This window comes from Tachysurus fulvidraco, chromosome 17 (assembly GCF_022655615.1).
Source record: "Tachysurus fulvidraco isolate hzauxx_2018 chromosome 17, HZAU_PFXX_2.0, whole genome shotgun sequence".
Classification (NCBI taxonomy): domain Eukaryota; kingdom Metazoa; phylum Chordata; class Actinopteri; order Siluriformes; family Bagridae; genus Tachysurus; species Tachysurus fulvidraco.
The window spans coordinates 25,217,341-25,235,165 of NC_062534.1; positions in this window are offsets into that span (position 1 = coordinate 25,217,341).

The following is a 17,825-nucleotide window of genomic DNA, read 5'->3' on the forward strand; positions in this document are numbered from 1 at the left end:
TCTCTCTCTCTATCTCTCTCACACACACACACACACACACACACACACTCCTCACACTGGAGACTCCTTCAGCACATCATACACACACACACACATCTCTCTCTCTCTATCTCTCTCACACACACACACACACACACACACACACACTCCTCACACTGGAGACTCCTACATCACATCATACACACACACATCTCTCTCTCTCTCTCTCTCTCTCTCTCTCTCTCTCTCTCTCTCTATCTCTCTCTATCTCTCTCTCTCTCTATCTCTCTCACACACACACACACACACACACTCCTCACACTGGAGACTCCTACATCACATCATACACACACACACATCTGTCTCTCTCTCTCTCTCTCTCTCTCTCTCTCTCTCTATCTATTTATCTCTCTCTATCTCTCTCTCTCTATCTCTCTCACACACACACACACACACACACACACACTCCTCACACTGGAGACTCCTTCAGCACATCATACACACACACACACATCTCTCTCTCTCTATCTCTCTCTCACACTCACAAACACACACACACACACACACACACACTCCTCACACTGGAGACTCCTTCAGCACATCATACACACACACACACATCTCTCTCTCTCTCTCACACTCACAAACACACACACACACACACACACACACAACTCCTCACACTGGAGACTCCTTCACCACGTTAATGTTAAACGACAGAAACCTTCGTCCCTGTGAACGAGCTGTCGCTATGGAAACGCTAGATAATGTGCATTAATAGAAAGCTGCGCTGCTGTTAGAGAGAACGAATCAGGATAGAAAATCAGAGTAATATTTTATTCCTTGAATCCTGAACAGAATATTTCTCTCTAACGATCATCAGTAGCTACAGTATGATGGGAGTTTTGTATATTTTCTATTTACGCATGTCTCAGGCTAAGCGACTCTTTCCTCACTAAATATTCTCCTTTCTTTCTGATATCTGATGAAATCTGAACATTTCCATACCACGAGTCCGAGAGCGGGTCGTATTTCATGTGCAGTGTGGCATCAGTAAATCCTCCAGCTTTAGCGTTTAAGCTTCCTAAAGCTCCACGTGGCAGAAATGAGACAAATGTTTAAATGCCATGTGGGAAAGAGCAGAATCTAAAATAGCCCCAGAGAAGCATGTTGTTTTACCCTCTACTGCACATTAACTGCACTGTGCTGTGGCCTTTAATGCACGTATCAGCTGTTGAAGAGGGTGTGGCCTAATATTCTAATGAGGAGCTTGATTGGCATTGACACCTGAGGCACTCGAGCAAATAAATCAGGATCCATGTGGTGATGATACACGTAGAGCAACGGATACAGCGACGGCGCTCTTCATTGTGTTTAATAACAAAAATAAAATCTGTATCGTTATAATAATCCTTATTATAGTATCATTATAATATCATAATATTATTATATTATTTATTTTTAAACATAAATTACATTTTTGTGTAACAACACAAATCCTTAATATTATTAATTATCGTTTTAATGCATTTTATTTTATTTGACAAAATGTTTTATTATTTTTTTGTTAAAGGAATAAGTAAAACTATTAGTTTGTTTAAAAAATTAAATGCTTTTATAACTTTTATTTTTTTAACCAAAAAGCATGAATCTGTGATTAAAATGTATACAAACAAAAGTTATGTGACATTAATTCAAAATAATTAAAGGTGCGGTCTCTGTTGTTTGAAAGCCAATGTTGACACATAAAATCACCAAAACAAACACGCCCCTAACCCGAACGGGTCCCACCTCTGTATCGATAGCTCCGCCCACACATACATACGTAACCCGGGCGACTAACAGAAAGAAACGTGTCTTTATCATAGCTGAAGGGAAGAACAATACGATTGTAGATAAACAAACAAGCAAAAATGCCACACAAGCATAATGATGTAAAGGACAAAGGCATATATTAGTTCTGTGTAACAAAGCAAAACCAACGTTACTCACCTATCGAGAAGGAAAAAAGCGCCTCGGCGTCTTAAGTAAAGTCGGCCACATATTCACAGGTCGGAGTTTCCCGAGTCGATAACTCCTGAGCTAAACGCTGTTACTACACAAAACACGGTTGTAGCTGCCTCTCTACATTACTACGATAGAAAAGAGGTGTTATTTGTGTAGTAACAGCGTTTAGCTCAGGAGTTATTGACTCGGGAAACTCCAACCTGTGAATATGTGGCCAACTTCCTGCTCCTTCAGTTCTCTCCAGCGCTGGAAAGCTGATCCTATATTAACACGTCCTACTTCTTGTCCTTATCGTAAGTCTTTCTTCTCTTTCTTTCTTTGTTTTTATCCTCCGTGTCGATGTTAAAACCGCTTTCTGCTAATGTCACACATGCGCGCTGAACACTCTCTCCGCCCATATAAACAAGCCCCGCCCCTTTCTGCTAATTGGCTACACGTTTGTTTTGTTTGTCGGCCCGACTCAGTTTTCCGAAGCATTTCTCAAACGACGGAGACCGCACCTTTAATTCACTAATGAATGAACAGAGCAACGATGTTGAAAGAACCTACAGAGAATATTAAAAATTAAATAAATAATAAATCTGTCAACATCTGTACACATAATCACCTAAAAAGGAAAAGAATGTTTTTAAGAAAGAAATGATTTTATAACACAAGCAGTGATGAAGATTAATAGAAGTATTTGATGAAAGATGAAGGTCATATCCCACGAGTTTTGAACACATTAATAACAGCAGGTTGTTTGATTTTTGAACACATGATGAACAGGATCTCCTTTAACACATGATGGATCTGTGATCATTCCCCCAGTGGAGAGTCTGAAGTGGTCCGTTACAGCCGGCGCTCACTGACAGAAGGAGATAAAAGCCAGAGCAAGTGGACAGGAGAGTGATATAGTAGTGGAAAGATGAAGGGTCCAGATTCGGCTCTCACTCACACTTATAATAGAACACTAACGTGATCCTCTGACCAGAGAACATCGCCTCAGCGCCATGGAAACGGCATCAAAAGCACAGAGCAAAATGTTTCTGGCTTTCCATTACAGATACACACATGCTCAAACACACACACACACACACACACACTCTCTCAAACACACACACACACATGCTCAAACACACACACACTTTCTCTCTCAAACACACACACACACACACACACACACACAAACACACATACACTCTCTCAAACACACACACACATGCTCAAACACTTACACACACACACACACACATGCTCAAACACACACACACATGCTCAAACACACACACACACACACACACACACACACACACACACACACACACACACACACACACACACACACACACACATACACACGCTCAAACACACACACACACACACTTTCTCAAACACACACAGACACATACACACAAACACACACACACTCTCAAACACACACAGACACATACACACACAAACTCTCAAACACACAGACACACTCTCAAACACACACTAAAACACACATACATGCTTAAGCACACACAAACACACACAAACACACACACACAAACACACACACAAACACATACTCTCAAACACACACTCTCAAACACACACACGCTTAAGCACACACACAAACACACACAAAAACACAAACACACACACACACACACACTCTCAAACACACTCAAACACACACACACATTCAAACACATACACTCAAACACACATGCACACACTCACAGACACACACAAACTCACACACACTAACAGTAACACACACACAAACTCACACACACTGACAAGTGAGAGACTCACTGATGAAACGTCACAGAGCAGGCACTGACACTGAGCTTCTAGAAATTTCTTCATATTACAGCAACGTGTGTGTGTGTGTGTGTGTGTGTGTGTGTGTGTGTGTCTGTGTGTCTGTGTGTCTGTGTGTGTTTACTTATAAACATAAACTATACAATATGCACAACAGGTTTGTTTGTTTGTTTGTTTGTTTGTTTATCGTCCATAACCCGATATGTTTGCTTTTGTATATGTTGTTCTTTTCCTTTATTTAAATTTGTTTCTTTTCCATTTAACATGTACCCCAAACTGCCTAAAATCTGCCCCTTTACTGAAAAAACTCTCATAAATATTCACAAAGATTTATGAATATGAAAATGTCCTGTAACCGTCCTGGCCAGGAGATGTGTAATGTTTGTGTTCATTAAAATCAGGCCTTAAGTTCTGTATAACTGTTTCTGTGGCCAAACTGCATAAAAACCTCCCCGATATCTGTTCATTTATTCACGTGTGTTTGTGTATAAATATTCAGCAGCTCAGCGACTGAAGAACATCAGCATCTTGTTCGTTTATGGACTTGTTTTGGAATCATTATCTTTTAAAGCAGGCTTAAAATCATCAGTTTTTGTCCAGTTGTTGATGTGGGCGGAGCTTATTCCTGGGCCAGAGAAATGTACACACAGGCATGAAATAAGGCAGCTATTGATACGGGGAGCCTGTGCCTATCTCAGGCGTCATCGGGCATCGAGGCAGGATACACCCTGGACGGAGTGCCAACCCATCACAGGGCACACACACACTCTCATTCACTCACACACTACGGGATGCCAATCAACCTATCATGCATGTCTTTGGACCGGGGGAGGAAACCGGAGTACCCGGAGGAAACCCCGAGGCACGGGGAGAACATGCAAACTCCACACACACAAGGCGGAGGTGGGAATCGAACCTCCAACCCTGGAGGTGTGAGGCGAACGTGCTAACCGCTAAGCCACCGTGCCTCCCCTTAAAGGAGAATAATTTGTGTGAATTATGTAACTCCTCCCCTAACCCTTAACTCCGCCCCTAACCCCTAACCCCGCCCCTGATCCTAAACAAGTTGTGAATCTGTTGTAGTGTTGTGAATGACAATGAATTGTACTGAGTCACCTCCGAGTCTCTAAATGTCTATAAACATGCATAAATGTACAGAGTTTACTCCCCGAACGATTCGCATATTTCATTTGCATATCTTTATAATAAAATTGTGTTCTTCAGGATTTACTGTCGAACAGAATTCCAGTGTTGACAATTTAAAACGATTGTTCCCTATACGGTATTCATTTGGTTAACGGTTTCTGACGTTACCCACAACGCCATCTCTCCGCTTTCTATTTAAAGTCCATCGCACTCATCATCTAGTACATGGCGATGTAGCCGAGTCGCGTCTCTGCCGTAACTCGGCATCGTGAATTAGCGTTGCATTCTGGGACTTTGAGTCCTACATTCACTCCAAAGTCTCCACTCCACCTGACGTCTATCCTTTCACACAGCCGCTAAATTTAAAACAATTCCAACGAAAACACATCAACCGAGAAACCATCAGATCAGAGACCTTTGGATATAAACATCTAAAAGTGTTTCAGGTGAGAGTTTCCTTCAGGATTAGACGTGGTGTAGCGCCGAGCTGAGATGTAGCGCTGAGCTGAGATCTGTGTCACTGTGGTCCACTGCAGGATCTGCTTTTAGCGATGAAGGCGTCGTGAGAATAAGTGGCATTGCTTACCAGCTGTGGGATGATGAACACGCTCTCTGAGAGTGCCGGTCCAGGTGAAGACGCTCGGCCTGCCGTAGCTGAACATCACCGCTTTAACACAAGAACCAGAGCAGCAGCAGTGGTGAAAGTTCTGTCTGGTTTGTTTGGGTCTTTCTCTCCTCCAAGTCTGTCCAAGCCCCTGTTCACTCTCTCTTTCGGTATGTGAGTGTGTGTGTGTGTGTGTGTGTGTGTGTGTGTGTGTGTGTGTGTGTGTGTGTGTGTGTGTGTGTGCTGGACGGAGGCCAAAGGTCAAACGGCACCGTGAACAAGTGACCCTGCGAGATCAAGCACCAATAAATCAGTGTAGAAGAGCGTTGTCATCAGTGAGACGAGGGAAACTGTGCCATGCTGTAGTGGAACCAAGCCCACTGGCAGCTACACAGGAAGAAGAGAGAGAGAGAGAGAGAGAGAGAGAGAGAGAGAGAGAGAGAGAGAGAGAGAGAGGTCAAGAATGTGAAGTATGTGAAAGCAGGGAAAAGAGTGAGATGGAGAGAGAAAGTGATAGATAAGAACAGAGAGAGTGTTATAGTGACAGAGAGAAACAGTGATAGAGAGAAAGATACAGAGAACTAGAGAGAGAGAGAAAGAGAGAGAGAAAGAGAGAGTGTTACTATGGTTGTGTGTCCATGTGAAGTATGAATAGCACGGCATGCCTGGAACTCACCTAGAAAAACCAGGCTAAAGTAACACACACACACACACACACACACACACACACACACACACACACACACACACACACACACACACACTTCTCAGTACACTTAATTCACTTGTATCCATACACAGAATTCCAGGTGGGAACAGAAATAACACACTAATAAGTGCACTTCTACATACACATTTAACATACAACCCAACATGCTAACTTCTCTTCACTCCTCATAGCTGCTGTTCACCAGTTATTTAAAAATCCTGTGAGAAATCCTGTTAGCGTGTTAGCATGTTAGCCTGTTAGCGCATGCGCTAACCAGAAGAACGTTAGCAGTTAAAGTTATAAACAGTTCCATATATGACTTATCTGGTCCTATTAGCTCCTATTTGTCAGCTGGTTAGTGACAGTGAACCTTCTACACATTTATGAACATAACTAAACATTCTGTCAGAACAATTCACTTCTATTTATTTCTATTGCGCATTAAACAATAGAGACAGAAGAAGAGTTTGTAAAGTTTAAAATGAAGTTACTATTTATCTCTAACATTTATCCCCAATGGTAGGACACGGTGGCTTAGCGGTTAGCATGTTCACCATTCACAGACATTTAGAGACTCGGAGGTGACTCAGTACAATTCATTGTCATTCACAACACTACAACAGATTCACAACTTGTTTAGGATCAGGGGCGGAGTTAGGGGTTCGGGGCGGAGTTAAGGGTTAGGGGAGGAGTTACATAATTCACACAAATTATTCTCCTTTAAGGGGGGGCACGGTGGCTTAGCGGTTAGCATGTTCGCCTCACACCTCCAGGGTTGGGGGTTCGATTCCCACCTCCGCCTCGTGTGTGTGGAGTTTGCATGTTCTCCCCGTGCCTCGGGGGTTTCCTCCGGGTACTCCGGTTTCCTCCCCCGGTCCAAAGACATGATTGGCATCTCTGGAAAATTGTCCGTAGTGTGTGAGTGTGTGAGTGAATGAGTGTGTGTGTGTGCCCTGTGATGGGTTGGCACTCCGTCCAGGGTGTATCCTGCCTCGATGCCCGATGACGCCTGAGATAGGCACAGGCTCCCCGTGACCCGAGAAGTTCAGATAAGCGGTAGAAAATGAATGAATGAATGAATGAATGAATGAATGAATGAATGAATGAATGAATGAATGAATTTATCCACAATGATAAAGTCTGAGGTGACGTTGGTGAGAAAAAACCCCTGAGATGATATGAGGAAGAAACCTTGAGAGAAACCAGACTCAGGTCGTTAGATTAGCCTGTTAGGTAGCAGCTAGCATGAGTAATAAATATTATAAACAGTTATGAATATGACTAAAAATCCTCTCAAATCCCTGTCAGATTAGCACATTGTCAGGAACCACATTTGTGTACCAGACCAGCAGGGGGCGACGTCACAGGTGTTTTGATGTTTTCATGTTGTGTGTGTTTTGTGATTTCTCATGTGTGTCCTCATGTCCTGCTCTGTATATACCTGCACTTTCTTCTCATCGCTGTTCTCCATGTTCTCCAACACTTTCTCCGTGTCATGACTTTTGTTTCCATGACGATTTCACATCCCCTGGTGTCCACGTTCTGTTTATTTCGTGTCATGTCTGAGTTACGTCGTGTTGTTCGCGTTGTTTTAAATTCAATAAACACAAGGATGGTTTAATCCTGAGATCTCTGTAACCTTCACACTTGTGTTCGCTAGCAGCTTGTGATAGCAGAGAAAATGATCAATGTTTATGACCTAGTGCTGCTAATTAATGTATAGGATAAACAACAGACTGATGCTAATGCTAATGCTAATGATAAATCCGATCGTCTTCTGTGTGATGAAGATTTTGGACCTCCACAGAGATGAAGGCGACTCTGTGAGGATCCTGAGACATCTAGAGATCTACCAGCTCCAGTTAGACTCTGCTATACTAAAGAGAAGATACCAGCTCCATGTGATCTTTGAGGACAACAACCTCCTCATCACTACAACATTTATCAGACTGTATATATATAATCACACCCCCAGTGTCACCCAGATGAGGATGAGGTTATATAATCACACCCCCAGTGTCACCCAGATGAGGATGAGGTTCCCCTTTGAGTCTGGTTCCTCTCAAGGTTCTTTCCTTTACCATCTAAGGGAGTTTTTCCTCCCCACAGTCACCTGAGTCACCTCAGACTTGTTCATTGAGGATAAATACATATACATTTATATATCTAATATTAATCTTAAATTTGTATTATATTAATGTTTATATTAATGTTTATATTAATGTTTATATTAATGTTTATATTAATGTTTATATTAACCTTCTGCTCTATGTTTATGTTCTGTAAAGCTGCTCTGAGACGATGTCTATTGTAAAAAGCATTATAGAAATAAACGTGAATTGAATTGAATTTAGTCCGAACAATAAAACTGAAAATTTTGTTTTATAATTTAGTACAAGAAAGTGAAAAAATCACACACAAACACACACACACACATACACACAAACACACACACACAAACACACACACACACAAACACACACACACACAGAAACACACACACACAGACACACAGACACACAAACACACACACACACAAACACACACATACACACAAACACACACACACACACAAACACACACACACACACACACACACACAGACACACACACGCACGCACACACACACACACACACACACACACACACACACAGAGACAAACACACACACAAACACACACACACACAGAAACACACAAACACACACACAGACACACACGCACACACACACACACACACGCACACACACACACACACACAAACACACACACACACAGAAACACACAAACACACACACAGACACACACACAGACACACACGCACACACACACACACACACACACACACATACACACACACACACACACACACAGACAAACACACACACACACACACACACACACACACACACACACACACACACACAGCTTGTTCTTTCTTTTCTCTAAATTCCTTTACAAATCATAAATAAATGACAAACTTTCCTGAGCAGTTTTTTATTCCTTCAGCTCCTCAGAGTAACATCGATAAATAAAAGAGAGTTGTTGGAGAGATCGAACATCCGAACCGCACGATAAATAATCGATCCACAGCGCTGGGGCTCTCGGAGAGTCACGGCTCCACTCAGGAAACACAAAGTGTGCTAAAGAAAAGCAGATTTAGACCTAAGGCCATCCTAAAGAATATTCTGGTTTGCAGTAACAGTAAAAAAAAAAAAAAGGTCAGTAGGTCTATATCATTTTTTTCAGGATTCAATGTAAAAAAAAAAGTACAATTTTGGTGACGGTGATGACGTCGGTCTGACTTTAAACAAATTAGCATATGGTGACGTCACTGACCGGGTCTTCAACTCGTGCCTTCGGGCGCATCATCACAAACCTTATTTTGATGCTGTACAGTTTGTCCAGAACTTCGTGCCAAGTTAAAGCGTGTCGAGCTGTTTTAATGACTTTTTTAGACGTATCATGGCGCCCGAACCCGTACGACGTTGAACCGTGACATTTTGTTTACTGCAGCCGCAGCTATCATTACGGAGCGCGACCCGTCGTCTCTGACAGTGAATGACAGAATGAGACGAAGCGAACGCACAGGCCGTAGTGTGACATCCGGGAACCGACAGTGTAAACATAGATGACGTCACGCGGTTTTATTTAAAAGAAAGGACGTAGCCTTCGTCTGTATGTAGGCCAATTTATACATTTACAATACTTACTAAAATATAATTATTATTATTTTATTGCTTTTGTCTTAGTTGTTTGAAGAGTAAAAAAAAAAAAAAAGGTCGGTCTAAGTAATTCATTACTGTAGCGTTTCTATAGCAACAGCTCCTTCTCGGAGGATTAAAGCGATTTGTTTGAGGGTGTTTTGACTTCCTGTATCACGTCTGTAAGGAGTCTCCAGTGTCACCGTGCTTTATAACAGTCAGGTGAAGCTGTACGTTTGTCAGGACGGAGCAGTTTACAGCTGCTGTGACGTAAGTGACGTCCCACAACATTAAGTGTAACTATAAAGGGATAAAAAGAAGGATGCGTAATCGTAATCGATCACGGCGGTGTAGGAGGTACGATGTTGTGGATGAAGTGATGAAGGAGCACCGGATCTGTGAGGGTTTTCTCTGTGGCTGTGGGTTCAGAAACCATAAAGTTTGAGTGTTTATATTGAACACTGAGCGCACAGTGTCTAACGTTCCAGTCATTCATCACAACCATAACTTCGGTAAGAGGCACATGCCGTCGCTCGGCTCAGGTTGCCGGGGTTAAATGTCTTTGATGACTTGGGAGTAGAACAGCTGTGTTAATGTCTTACGGCAAAAAATAAAACACGCTGACAAATTTTTAATTTGTAGCTCCACCTCCCAGTCTAAGCCCCGCCCCCTTTCAGTTATTTTTTTATTTTCGTTTTCATGAGAAGGAAAATCTGACAAAGCTTCATGTCGTGTGTCACTTACGAGAGCGCGCTATCAAAAAACCTTCCGTTTAAATTCTATTATTTATGACAAAAAGATCTGACTGTTTTTCTATTTTTTTTTAACAGTAAAATTTTTTATTCTTTTTATTTTTTTCTTTATTTTAGATTTTGATTTTTTTCTTCTTGCGTTTTATCGATCGTCACTTCGGCTGCATTATATCTTCCTGTACCGACATTTTGTCAGTCATTATTAAAATAACAAAAATGTATTTATAAAATATTATCAATAAATTAAAATCCTCGATATAAAATGAACAGAAGTGTGTTTTGTTTTGTTTTGTTTTGTTTTGTTTTGTTTTGTTTTTCTTTAAAACAGTTTCATATTTATGGCACCCAGTGAATTTATGTATAGAGATCTTAAGGTCACTAATAAACTGAACTCTGTTGCACAACAAATTGTAGATATTTCTTAATATTTATCAGAAACGGCAATAATTTGGTCACTACATACCATAAAATGAATAAAAATAGAAGCTTTGTTGTTTTAAAGAGTTGTCGGGGTGCCAAAAATTCTGTAATATATATTTTTAAGATTAAAGCAAAAGAATTTTTTTCAATTATATAAAAAATGGACTATTGAATCATTTAAATCCTTTCAGACCTTTTATTACCTTAAATCTTTGTAATCTTTATTTTTATTTTTTTTAGATGCCAGAAAATATTCTGTAAATTCCTGAGCTGAAGATTGCGTTCAGAATATTTCTTATGTAACTGATGGAATGTGAAGTGGAACATGGTTTATTGTGGACGACGTTCCTTCATGTCGCTTCCAGTTTTTCCAGCCGCATGCTAGACGGTTTTGTTTAGAGCGAACTGGACATGTTGGTAATTCCCACCGCAGCACGACACCGTCGCTTGATTTTCCAGCGAGAGCTCACAGAGCCGTGGAGCTGTCAATCACACGCCGGCTGTAATGTGAGAGACGGTCTGAGCTCGCAGCGACGCATGGCTGAAATAGCACTTTCCACAGGGCCACGGACACCGAAACCTGAACTCTCAGTCAGGTCGAGAGAGAGAGAGAGAGAGAGAGAGAGAGAGAGAGAGAGAGAGAGAGAGAGAGAGAGGAGGTGAAATTACAGCGTTTGTAATTTCTCCACAGAAACATATGCTAAACACCTGTTCAGAGGAAGCACTAAGCAACAATCAACACCAAACAGCGCTAACACTGTAACTGAATCAACTGAATCAAATGAATCAACGTGCCAACCCAGAATCATCTGAATTCCCGAGCCGTAATTAAAACAAAATACGGTTTATGGTTCTTGGACCTTGACTGCAGAGATGCCCCATTTCCAGGAAAGAACCGGGTGCTGGTTCAGAGCTAGCGCTGGTGCTGGTTCAGAGTTGTTTCCACTGGCGAACCTTCTAAGAACCGGTTTGCCTTTCCACCGGCTAGAGAGCATCACAGCGCCGAGTGTGACGTCACTGTATACGTGTCACGTGTCCCAGCGACGTTAGCGCAGCAGCGACAAACACAAACACAACAACAATGGTGGATGTCGCTTTACTGTTAATGCTCATGTCTTTGTGAACCTACATTAACATCCAAACGCGGCGAATAAAACGTGTACGTGCGGCTCCGTGTAATCTGTATAAACGGAGGTTGTAATCGATAAAGTACATAACGTTATTTTATCATTAACACAGAAAAAATTTAGCTTTAGCATGTAGCTACCTACTATCATGTGTGCTGATAATGTATCATATCGCGGTAAAGTAAAAGTGTATTAAACATTAGTATATTTAAGGTACATTATCAAATGCGCTAACAGTAGCCCCGCCCACAGCCCCGCCCACAGCTCCTGACGCAAGCGGTCCTTAAGTCTAGACCAGTAACGTTTTGGTGCTACTTAAGAACCACTTTTCCTGGTTTGGAGCCGGTGATTTGGCGGTCGAAACAGAAAGAACCGGTTCTAAATTAGGCTCCAAACCTGCACTCGAACTGCCTCGGTGGAAAAGGGGCAAAAGAGGACCAGGTTTGGTTTGAGGACGATCCGAGGCTTTGGCCCGACCCTCACGCTGGTCTCACGCTGGCCCTGAGGATGTGTGTCTTCACTCTCACTCACCAAAATGTCACAACGTTAAAGAATTCATCACGTCTGAATAACGATCATTAACACATAAGGCACTAACATAAGGCAGAGCAAATAAGGAACGTCAAAATTATCCAACGTTTTATGTTCTAAGGTTATAATAAAGCAAAGATTATTTTATTTGTAGACATTCTTAGCAAACATGTTATTAAGACATGTTTATAATGAGTTGAAATGTCTACAGACAGTGTTAATAAGGCGTTAATAACGGTTGAACGGTGTTAATAAGGCCTAATGTACTGTATGTCGCATTATTCCGTTCTTTCTGCAGTGCCGAGGCTGTAATATCATCATCATCATCATGCTGCTTTCTGACACGTTATATAAAATAAAGTCTCAGCTCTCTAAGCAGGACGCAGTTCAGGGATTCAGTATAAAAAACGAACACCGATGACAAAATCTCTCGTTATTAAGCGACTCTGTGGCTGACGAAGTTTTCTAAGATAAGGTTAAAGTTTTATTGACGTGATTCATTGTTTCGGTGATGAACGTTTTATTTGTTATGATGTTCGTGTCTGATGTCACAGAGTGGAATCAGACTTTATTCATTCATTCATTCATTCATCTTCTACCGCTTATTCGAACTTCTCGGGTCACGGGGAGCCTGTGCCTATCTCAGGTGTCATCGGGCATCGAGGCAGGATACACCCTGGACGGAGTGCCAACCCATCACAGGGCACACACACACTCTCATTCACTCACACACTCACACACTACGGACAATTTTCCAGAAATGCCAATCAACCTACCATGCATGTCTTTGGACCGGGGGAGGAAACCGGAGTACCCGGAGGAAACCCCCGAGGCACGGGGAGAACATGCAAACTCCACACACACGAGGTGGAGGTGGGAATCGAACCCCCAACCCTGGAGGTGTGAGGTGAACGTGCTAACCACTAATTTCTCTCCACCCAGCCCGAGGCTCCGGGCGTCTCAGTTCTGATCTGATTGCTCATCATTAAATCCACATTCAGAGACACGAGATCACAGAACATCTGTAGTGAACACAACAGCAGCTCCATGCGTCGTAGACAGCGACAAATGACCAACTAATCGATTTTTTCTTATCAGTACTGAAGAAGCTCCAGGTGCTGAACTGATTCAGGAAAAAATCCTTTGTGATTTATCGCCGTTCCGACTGCATGCAGCCACGATAAAGTGATGTTTATTAAAGTCTCAGAGTGTGTGATGCTATGACACGTGTCTAAAAGCCAGGAACAGGAGACAACAAACTGATGTGATGGCTCATTTTATACAGCTGTGACATTTTATACACATGCAAATGAGAAGCAGACTGTAACCAAGAAGCTCCGCCCCATTCGCTGGTGAACTGGTGATGCGAGCCTGTATTTGCATACTGGATCCTGATTGGCTGTTACAATTTATGATGCAGTAACACTCGTCCGTCACAAGTTCATGTCCTCCAGTTTTCACACATAAATTACTTTTTTTAAAGGTGTATTTGGATCCCGCCCACATCCACACCCATGTACTTGAAGCTCCGCCTCTCAGGTGTTTGCTAGAAGCACATTTGGTTTGTTGCTGGTTTGTTTGTGGAACAGCAGAATTTGTTCTTTAAGACATTTTGTTGTTGTTTTAATTCCACTGCATTTTATTTATTTATCTGATTCGCAAGATTTTACTGTTTTAGTCTTTAATATGTTTCCCTTTTTTATTTATGTCTATTTTTATTCTTGTTGTTTTCTTATTTTCTGTTTTATTTCTATAATTTCTCTTGTATGTGTGTGTGTGTGTGTGTGTGTGTGTGTGTGTGTGTGTGTGTGTGTGTGTGTGTGTGTGTGTGTGTGTGTGCGTGCGTGTGGGTGGGTGTGGGTGTGTATGTGTGTGCGTGTGTGCGTGTGTGTGTGTGTGTGTGTGTGTGTCTGTGTGTGTGTGTGGCTAAATATTTGACTTACTGGCTAAATATTTGACTTACTGATAAATTCGGAAAAGTTGCAGTAAAGATGATGAATCTGAATAAATTTTACTTTAATGTCACTCGATAAAAAACATCAATATAAACATCACTGCACCTTTTTATTTTTATTTATTTGATGAAATGTTGGGTCAGTGTCGCCCTCTAGCGCTCAAAGGGAACATTGAAATATAATAGAAGAAAGCGAGAGAGAGAGAGAGAGAGAGAGAGAGAGAGAGAGAGAGAGAGAGAGAGAGAGAGAGAGAATTTCTTGTTATAGTTAATTTATAGTTTTTACTTTACTTAAATAAAATTATTTTAAAAATGTTTACATTTTTTAAAAGAACAAATAGATAGATCGTTTCTTTATAAATAAATAAGATAAAAAATTAAAAAATTTAAAATGATTTGGCCATTTATCTGTTTACACAAACACACACACAAACAAACACACACACACACACACACACACACACACACATATATATATGTTTATTTTATTATTTCTTATTTTTTTATGTTTTAAAATTATTTTTATTTGTTAGATTTTTATTGTTATCGTTAAACAATAACACAATTTGTTTGTTCGTTTTTATTAAAACTATAACTATATCCAGTGAAGATTTTTCCTTAATGTGAGCAGGACATAAGCTAATGACTAATGTGGCAGTACAGTTGACATGAGGTTAGCGTCACTATTCAGAACTAGCACAGCGTCACCGTAACCGTAATGAGGATTAGCATGAGCACAATGAGTAGGATGTTAGCTACTGTTACATACTGTAGCATTGAGCTGAAAGAAGTTTACTTCATATGAAATACTCATGTAAGTCCATCCTTAAAAATTAGCATCAGTGCACACGGTACAGTGCTAGACACCGACATGGTATTTTTTTAAAACTGACAAAAAAACAAAAACGAAAGAAGCAAGTCTCCAAAGTTCTGTCATCGAGAGTTCTCGGGTTTTATTTACTGCAAACGCTTTACTTGCCTTTCCCTTCAGCCTCGAAGAGATTAGTCCATGCTAACAGATACGCATAAGTGGCATAATTTGGCTAGCAAGCACAGAACCTAAGGACACACACACAAACACACACACACACACATACACACATACACACACAAACACACACATTACATCCAAGTTCACGACAACAAAAATCTGGTACTGGTAATAAAACCAAATCTGAATATGCTAGTTAGCCTCTTGTGGATGCTAAATGTAGGAAGTTCACATCATTTTGTGTTGTCGTTTTTTTTTTTTTTTTTTTTTTTTTTTTTTTGTAATGTAAACAGTAAGGAAACATCTTAACCGCATGGCTAACATTTCTCTGTCTAATGCTAACTTTATTACTGAGTCGACACCACGACGTTTTCTTTCACTAAAACTCACACATTAGCAGAAAACTCTCAGGTGTTTGTGATTAGCATGATTAGCATTGTTTCAGTGAGTGACGCTAAGTTCGGTAACGCATTTCATCTCACACACGGTCTTCCACAATCCGTCTGGTCTCCGAAGGACAGAGTGATATAAACAGGAACAGATGGCTGGAAACTAAATACACACTGAGCTTCTCACTTTTAATGTCTGCTCTCTGGAGTTCCCAGACGCTCTTGAACGTATTCTTCTGTCACAAACTTTTCATTCTGACCTTGAGCTAAATTCCTGCGGTGACCTGCTGAGTGAGATGAAGATGTTTTTCTCTGCAGGTAAAAGTCTGAGTCTCAGGCTGAAACGTGAAGGTACAGAATGCTGCACCAGCACAGGTTTAGAGTCTGTAGGTTGCTCAGCTGTGGGTCAGTCTGTGGACCACCATTTAGAGCTTGGTTGGTGGTCATGGATCGTGGTTAACTAGTCAGTGGTGGGACGGTACGTCGTGTAGCTGGTAGCTTCTTCAGTAAGTACTTTTATTGTTATTTCAACCAGATACAATATGTCTGATGCAGTACACAGTGAAATGACCTCCAAAACCTTGTTGCTACATAAAATCTCAAAGCTACATAAGACGACACCTACAGTAAGCACATCCACTGGTGGGTTTCCCAGTTACAGTCGGTCGGTCGATTGGAGGTTCAGTTGGTAAGAGTGTTAGGTAGGGAGTCCACGAATCAGACAGTTATGGCAGTGGGGTGGGTCAGTTGGTTGTTCAGTAGTGTGTAGGTACATCGTTGGGTCAGTATGTCGTTTAAGCAGACATTTAGCACGTCAATGTTTGGTTCAATGTTTTTTTTTGATTGTGGGTTGGATGTAAATAAGCTACTTGTTGTTATTTTGTTCAAACAGCCAGTGAACCAGTTAATCTTTTGTCAGTTGTGTTTTTGCTGGCCCAATTTTCGCCATTCTGACAGTGGATCGGTTGGTGCACGGTTGGTGCACGGCTTGGTGCACGGCTTGGTCAGACTCTGGTCTGTTTAGTTAGAAGGCTGGATGGGTGGTAAGTGAATAAAACGGGTGGTTGTTCAGTAGGTTGTTCAGTTATTGGGTGGATTGATTAGTCTGTGGATCGCTCAGCAGATTGGTGATAAATTCATGAATCATTCAGTCAGTTGTTCAGTCATTTGGTGGGATCGGTGGGTTGGGCAGTTAAAGGGGCAGTATTTGGTTGTGTATAGGTCAGTTAAAGGGGCAGTATTTGGTTGTGTATAGGTCAGTTAAAGGGGCAGTATTTGGTTGTGTATAGGTCAGTTAAAGGGCAGTAGTTTGGTTGTGTATAGGTCAGTTAAAGGGGCAGTAGTTTGGTTGTGTATAGGTCAGTTAAAGGGGCAGTAGTTTGGTTGTGTATAGGTCAGTTAAAGGGGCAGTAGTTTGGTTGTGTATAGGTCAGTTAAAGGGCAGTAGTTTGGTTGTGTATAGGTCAGTTAAAGGGGCAGTAGTTTGGTTGTGTATAGGTCAGTTAAAGGGGCAGTAGTTTGGTTGTGTATAGGTCAGTTAAAGGGCAGTAGTTTGGTTGTGTATAGGTCAGTTAAAGGGGCAGTAGTTTGGTTGTGTATAGGGCAGTTAAAGGGGCAGTAGATTGGTTGTGTATAGGTCAGTTAAAGGGGCAGTAGTTTGGTTGTGTATAGGTCAGTTAAAGGGGCAGTAGTTTGGTTGTGTATAGGTCAGTTAAAGGGGCA